Here is a 7,731-nt window from a genome sequence, read left to right as displayed (position 1 = left end):
TCCCTCCACTGGCTCCCATACCCCCGCCCCTCTCTGCCAATCCCTACACTGGCTCCCACTTGCCTAATGCATAAAATTCACAATACTAACAACAACATACAAAGCCATCTACAACTCCGCCCCAGACTACATCACCCACCTCATCTCAATACTGTATATCACCCATACTGCACTCTCCGCTCCTCTCAAGACCTCCAGCTCTCTCGTTACCTCCTCTCATGCTCTACTTCAGGACTTCTCCAGAGTGCGGCCTACTAAAAAGGCTTACATGATGTGCAGCGGGTCTCTGTAATATTTCTGCTTCTTAGACTTCATCCAATGTAATATTTCTTTATGAGTCAAACAATGCCTCCTCTCTCCCTCTTCATATGGGGTCTACAACACAGGCATACGTGTCACTATTTTTGTAATTGTTGTTATTGGTACATGTCCCCCAGAGCAGAGCCCAGCTCCCTTGTATGACAATCCCTTGTCCATGAGCCTTAAAATGGAGAGAAATTATTTCCAGGATTCGCCTCCTATAGACTTCAGTAGTAAGTTCCACCATCACTAGTCACATGACGTCACTCTTTTCCCTACTGATACAACACAGACCTGACCGGGGAGGTGAGGAGGATTCTGGGAGGTCACATGACATCACTCTTATCTCCATTAATAAAACGCAGACCTGACCGGAGAGGAGGATTCTGGGATTCTAACATGATATTCCTATTGGTTTCTCCATCCAGAGTTTTCCTCTCCTGAAGTCAGGTGATCATGTGACCATCACAGTGCCTCCATGTGACTCCCTAAAACCTGAGAGAGCCAACATGCTGCTCCCTCAGATCTCCTGATCCAGATGGAATGTTGATTGAAGTCATCTAACCCTCTCATATCTCTCCATCATGTGTTTCTATGTTTCCAGGACACGCCATGGAGAAACCCTCAAAGGATCCTCTGACTTTATCTCCAGGTTGTAAGATGGAAGATGAGGACATCACAGCAGATTGTGCGGGAGAAGAGACAAAGAGCTCAGCTATGGATGGTGGACTTCACAATGTGGATAGAGCATGGAATCCCTCTGACTCTGAGCAACCTCGTCCTGTGGGGGATGGTGCCGGAATTCAGGGGGAGAAGAAATTTTCCTGTCCTGAGTGCGGGGAAAGTTTTCCCTCTGAATTAACTTATTGTGTTCATCGGAGTTCTCACATGGGTGACAAGTTTCTTTACTGTTATGAGTGTGGGAAATGTTTTCTTAGTAAAGCAGACCTTGTCACACATTACAGATCTCACATGGGTGAGAAGCCATATTCCTGCTCTGAGTGCGGGAGAAGTTTTGAACAAAAGTGCAATCTTACTAAACATCAGAGATTACACACGGGGGAGAAGCCGTATTCCTGCCCTGAGTGCGGGAAGAGTTTTGCAGAAAAGCGGTATCTTATCCGACATCAGAGAGTACACAAGGGGGAGAAGCCATATTCCTGCTCTGAGTGCGGGAGAAGTTTTTCTCTTAAGTCCAATCTTACCAAACATCTGAGATCGCACACAGGCGTGAAACCATATTCCTGCCCTGAGTGTGGGAAATGTTTTACAGCAAGGAGCTCTCTTAATAAACATCAGATAGTACACACAGGCGAGAAGCCATATCCCTGTCCTGAGTGCGGGAAAGGTTTTTCACAGAAGGGCCATCTTTCCATTCATCAGAGATTACACACAGGGGATAAACCATTTTCTTGCACTGAGTGTGGGACAAGTTTTACACAAAAGTATGTTCTTATCCAACATCTGAGATTGCACACGGGGGAGAAGCCATTTTCCTGCTCCGAGTGCGGGAGAAGTTTTTCACTTAAGTGCAACCTTACCAAACATCAGATAGTGCACACGGGCAAGAAACCATATTCCTGCTCAGAGTGCGGTAAATGTTTTACAGCAAGGAGCTCTCTTAATACACATAAGAGATTACACATAGACAAGAAGCCATATTCCTGACATACGTGCGGGAAAAGTTTTTCATGAAACTCCCATCATACTTAACATCAGATAATCTACACTTGGGGAAAGCTGTTTTCTTGATGGTACACTACAGGACAAAGGCAGATCCAGAGATGACTTTATGCAGATTCCATCAGGTGATATGACCTGCTGCGATCACTCATGTAACCCCTCCCCCCATCGGGAAATCCTTGTTTTTTGCTTGTGTCCTTAGATGATAGATGTCTGCTCTCTGCTGATAGAGATGTGTGTAGTTTATTGTCCCTTTACCTTGTTCTTCTCTCAAATTCCTATGGTTATTTCCAGCCACAGCGGCTACTTCCCGGATTCCAGATCAGTACCCCATGGCTATTGCTTGGTGGACCATACCCGGACCTTGTTGGGCCAGTCTGTAATGTTGCTCGGGGCACTAAATCCTGCATTTGGTGCCCACCTTGATGCAATGCATTGTGGTTAGCCACAGGGTGCTTTACAAGTCCAGGGCAGTGGCATATGGGCATGGTGTTACCCATCCCCTGAAGACTTCCTCCTGTAGGAGGGGGTGGGTTCTATTGAAGAGAGCGAGGCCAGGGCCACAGATCACTGGGACCACTGCAAGGACCCTTGGTGCGGTTTTGTGAGTATCTGTCTGGGGGCCCCTCACTATGGCAGAGAGAAAGCACGAAGGTGATTTGAGTAATGGGACATGTTCTGACATTTACAGTGAGGAGGTCACCCCTGATGGTCTATCTGATAGCCTTCAGCTGGATTCACTTCCCTCTTCTAATGCTTCTGTCGCCCTATCTTGGGTCCCTCATGCCTCAGGTGGGAGGAGTTTGTGGCCTTTATTTCTTGTTTTATGGGTCAGCTGTCGGCGCTTATTGGAGAGGCGAGTCACAAGTGATGCAAGCGTAGCCCTCTGCCCCGTCCCCTTTAGACTCTCTGTATGATGCAGTGATGGTGGCCTAGAAAAAAGAGGGGGGTGTTTCGCTTCTGGAGATTCAATAGCTCCAGTCTTTTACCCTTAAATTTCGGTCCGTCTTACCAGATCCATAACCAAAAAGTACATGAAACAAAAAAGAAATTCGGGCCGCCTACTAGGTATAGGCAGTCCAAGGGTTAATTTAAAGATCGGGACAGACCATTAGTGTTGTAGTTGAATAAAAAAAAGCATTTATTTAAATATCAAAAATAACAAACATGGCCAATCTCTGTTTTTCGACCAATTAAAAACAAAGTAGAAAAAAATCAGAACTGACTGTTGCTCTCGTAGCCTTTGTTGGGACTATTTATACCCATATATATTGTATCACCTCCGTCAAGGCTTATGGCAGTCTTCCCGTTGGGTTTCAACGTGTGTTTAGCTCCTTGGATATCCTTTCCATATATAGTTAATTCGACCCGTAAATTGCATGTGGAATCTCTCTAATTGTGATACTTTGTCTGTCTTGTGTTACATCAAGATATCACACGGTGTTTGATCAATTCCTTCCCTTTAGTTGTGTTAGCCTCCTGTGATTAGATTTTATTTCTAATTAGTTCACTGAGGATATTTGGAGGTAAGCTATTTCCTTGTGGGATATCGACGGTTCAGTTACACTCGTTAGTGATCTTGAACTGTGATAATTGGTTGCGTCATTAGTTATGATGTGAGTCTTCCCTTGCTTTTTGCTCAGGGGATCTTAATGCATTTGGTTTATCCGTTATTAGCATAGTTTTCAATTGAAAAAAATTATATAGTAGTCTTACTCACATATCCAGGCCGCCGTCGTTTTTGTGTATAGCTTACCTCTCCACTTGCGGGAAATGGTTTTGTTTGTTTAACGACAGAGACGATCCAGCAATTTAATCCTTAGTACGGGTATTTTAGAATCTTGGAGGTTCAGGGATATCCATGTAGTATCAGTCTAATGGATAGGGGGTATCATAGGCCTTAAGTCAAGGTCTTTTTGGTATGGTAAATCTTCTCCGTTAGGGTTTTAGTCCAGGCATTGCATGTGTGGCATCTGAACCGTCGATATCCCACGAGGAAATAGCTTACCTCCAAATATCCTCAGTGAACTAATTAGAAATAAAATCTAATCACAGGAGGCTAACACAACTAAAGGGAAGGAATTGATCAAACACCGTGTGATATCTTGATGTAACACAAGACAGACAAAGTATCACAATTAGAGAGATTCCACATGCAATTTACGGGTCGAATTAACTATATATGGAAAGGATATCCAAGGAGCTAAACACACGTTGAAACCCAACGGGAAGACTGCCATAAGCCTTGACGGAGGTGATACAATATATATGGGTATAAATAGTCCCAACAAAGGCTACGAGAGCAACAGTCAGTTCTGATTTTTTTCTACTTTGTTTTTAATTGGTCGAAAAACAGAGATTGGCCATGTTTGTTATTTTTGATATTTAAATAAAAGTGATGGTGGCCTCCCTTTTCAATGGATGAGGAAGAAGAGGGTGGGGCTGATGTGGAGGTGCATCTTTTCCTTCCCCGGTTCTGTCTCAGAAGATGAGTGACACCATCGAGGTTGTGCTGGATCCGCCTGCACAGGATCCCCTGAAGTCCACCAACATGGGTTCCCAGTAAAAGAAGCGTTCCAGTAAGACTTTTCCTATTCATAGGCCGCACCCTGAAAAGCTTCTTTCTCCTCCCAAATTCATGGAAGAAGTCTTCCTGAATAAATGGCCAGAGCTGGAGGTTGATGTAGATATGACCTCTTATAACCGATCATTAACCATTACTGTGAAGGAGACTCTGCTCTATGACTTTGTCTTCCCATATGTCCTCACCACTGCTTTCTGTTTCATGCTGGGGGCGGCAATCGTTTTCGGTTTGTAGTCCTGCCCTGTGGCTTTTCTACGAGGCCCAGAGTCATTACCAAGATCCCTGAAGTATGATCTAGGGGCAGATTTTGGCCTTGCCCATTTTCTTCCAAAGGCTTTGGCTTCTCATTCTCTGGCTAAAACCTTTGTTCAGGATGTTGACCACCTGGCTCCTCCTTGATGCTCCCAAGTATCGCCTGGGACTTCAATTTGATCCTTTTTTGCCTTCAACAGGTTCCCTTTGAGCCTATTCAGGATATTTCTCTGACAGATCTCACCTGCAAGGTGATTTTCCTCATAGCCATGACCTCCGTAGAAGGGTTTCAAAGTTTGTGGGGCTTTCATGCAAGGCTCCACTTACCTTTGTTACACAAGGATATGGAAGTTCTCAGACCTGGGAGTCTGTTCTACCTAAGCTGGTGTTCTCCTTCTATTCTATTGTAGACATTGTTCTTCCTTCCCTTTGTCTGCCTCTGAAGCATACTAAGGTGGCGGCTCTCCATGGTTTGGATGTTGTTAGGGCTCCCCGGGTCTATCTCTCAGTCACAGCTTCTTTCTATCCGTCTGATTCTTTCGTTGTCCTTCCTGATGGACCTCACAGTGGCCGCCCTGCGTCTTGTTCCACTATATTCTAGGTGGATCGGACGGGTCATTGTGCATGCCTACTCTCTCTAGGGTAGGACTCCGCCTATCATTCCATTAGAGCCGTCGGTGCCTCTTGGGCATCTTTGTTGCAGTTTTGTAAAGCCGACACTTGCTCCTCTGGTCACATGATCTCTAAGTTCTATCAGGGGGATGGTCGTGCCTCTTTGGAAGCAAGTCTTGGTGTGAGGTGGTACGGGCTGCCATCTGAGGAGCTTTTCCTTGAGTTATTTGTTGGGTCTGGTTTGCGGTGTTGCCCACCTCTCTGTTCTGTTGCTTTGGGGTGTCCCAGTCGTCTCTGAATAGTCCGTGTCCTGTGCGGTATGAACAAGAAAATAGGACTTCTGACTTACCAGTAAAATCCATTATTGGAGTACATAGAGAACACGGCACCCGCCCCTCTATGGCTTGCCAAAAAATTGAGGATTTACTGGAGGGGGCGGGGTTATATGAGGGTCCTCGCAGCTCTGTCCAGTGCCCAATCATCCGGTGATCCTTCCGTGCTCTTCAGCAGAAGCTTCATAGAACGTTCCATCATCGTGAGGGGGAGGAGCTATATATGACTTGTGGATGAAGAGAAGGGGAGATCAGACTACATGACGGGACTGACCATGTCACTGCAGTAGTGATCAGTCTGCGCCGGCAGCTTCATGGACTCTGGAGAGCCCGGTGCTGGAGGAAAGTGGAAGATATGACGTCTTCAGAAGGAACATTTCACATTTCCCTGATAAAGATACAAATATATGAAGACATTTTTATGATTGTGAAACAAATGAAGATGAAATGTTTCTATTCTTCTTCTCATGATATTCATTGTAAGGTGATTGATAAAAGTTCTCTTCACATTTGTATCATTAAATCTTCTTTTCTTTCCCTTGACTGATGGATTTGTCAATTTTCGTCCCTCCGTTAAAACCCCAATAAACACTCGGACTGCGCAACGTGGATTATAACGGCCACAGCCGCCCCTTTTATTAAACCGAAACAACTTTAACAATAACCAAAAGTAATAAACCAAATAATATACATAAATAATACTGTAAAAGATGGTTGACCTGGGTTGGGTGCCCAACAGCCCAAAAAGCCTCTCCTAAGACTCCACCCATGTCCCCAGCCGCACCCCAACCAGCTCGAGGACACTTACTCCTTCCGGGTTCCCAAGGGGCTTACAATTCTGGACACCAACAGGGGGAAGCACCCATACCAGCTTACAAGTCCTTCTCATACTGGAGGTTTTATTCTTCTACTTGTGTCTGAGTAGTTTTGTATCTCCGGCTCGTACTTGTTGGAGGAGCCGACTCTCCCCCTCCTCATTAATCTGAGGGGAAGGGGGGCGGGTTCTGTAGTATACTCCAATTATAAGGTCATCAGTTCATAGCGTCGTACAGTGCATTCGGCATTCAGACCCCCTCACATGGTGCAGCCATTAAAATATATTATAAAAGTTCCACCCGGCACGGCACTAGCATACCTAGATCCCGCTGATGAGTATAGGAATTCTATAGTTGTCATCATCATCTAGGGTCACTTGTGCCATTCCACCAGGCAGAACTGTAACACGAGAAGCCCCAAGTGACTTACACAGTTCATTTTTCATGCTGCTCAATTTATAGAGGTATTGACGTGGGATGGACTCACCCCTGGGTACCAACACATATGGATGTGGTAATCTCATCCGCTGATGGGTTCTGGCCTACTTAAGGGGCTGTAGGTTATATGGACCTCTTGGTTCTAATGGCTGGGTTGGGGTAGGAATTCTGACTCCAGCACATCATCCTAATGCCGGCCCCATATAGCGGTTCTGTTGGTCTCTAGGTGATTGCGTTCCCCCGAAACATACAATTTGGCATCTGCATGTGGCCCATAATGTGTCCTATCATCTCCCTGTGACGGATATGTTGGATGTTATTAGAGATGAAACATAATCCCTCTGATCTAAGGAAAGGACAAACGTTTCTCAGACAACGTGGAGTCCATTGTGTATAGATCTCTCCTCCTCTGCTGGGGTTGTAGGTGACACATCTGGAGATGTCCATCCTGATCTGCACACAAGCCTGGATGACCTGTCAGGGGGTCATTAGTGGCCGGGTCTCAGGTCCTTCCATGGACCTCCATGTCCAGGTCCAAGCCTTCTATTCACATTGTGGACTTCTGTCTCCTCTGGTGACTACGGAATGAATCAAATATCTCTAATATCAGTAAATGAAGAGAATATCTGTGACATCATCCCGCTCCTATATTCTGAAGTCACAAGCTCCTCGGGACAGGAAAAGATCATTAAGGGGCGAATATTACCGGGACTCA

The 7,731-nt window shown here is 45.4% G+C and overlaps 1 pseudogene; it reads left to right on the top strand.

Moving 5' to 3' along the window:
• The window catches only part of LOC108802386, a 33,359-nt pseudogene that overhangs the window by 19,971 nt on the left and 5,657 nt on the right, over positions 1-7,731 (top strand).

The sequence above is a fragment of the Nanorana parkeri genome, unplaced genomic scaffold (assembly GCF_000935625.1).
Source record: "Nanorana parkeri isolate BGI_ZX_2015 unplaced genomic scaffold, ASM93562v1 scaffold2835, whole genome shotgun sequence".
Taxonomy (NCBI): domain Eukaryota; kingdom Metazoa; phylum Chordata; class Amphibia; order Anura; family Dicroglossidae; genus Nanorana; species Nanorana parkeri.
Note: the sequence above shows the minus strand (reverse complement) of the source record. Positions and strands in the feature narration are given on the sequence as shown.